The sequence below is a fragment of the Pterocles gutturalis genome, unplaced genomic scaffold, assembly GCF_000699245.1.
Source record: "Pterocles gutturalis isolate BGI_N339 unplaced genomic scaffold, ASM69924v1 scaffold35555, whole genome shotgun sequence".
NCBI lineage: Eukaryota > Metazoa > Chordata > Aves > Pterocliformes > Pteroclidae > Pterocles > Pterocles gutturalis.
This window is the reverse complement of record NW_010142010.1, coordinates 2426-2720: the sequence shown is the minus strand read 5'-3', so window position 1 is coordinate 2720 and position 295 is coordinate 2426.

Below are 295 nucleotides of genomic sequence, written 5' to 3'. Positions count from 1 at the left end.
CCCTACACGCAGACTTACCAACTTTATGATATTTACACGAGAGGAAGGAGCATCTAAAACTTTAAGATAAGAATAAAAACCATTATAAGAATAAATTCCCATGAACACAATGGGAGTCTATCAGCTTTGTGGCTAAGAAAATAAAAAGGTTGGATTTAACCCTGCTCTAGACACATTTTTTCCTAACAAAGTTGCGCTCATGCACCATTTCTTGATGGTAACAGTAGTTCTGAACATTTCGTCTCCCCATCTCCACAAGTGGTACCCCTGAAAAGCTGGTAACCGCAGAGCTGAC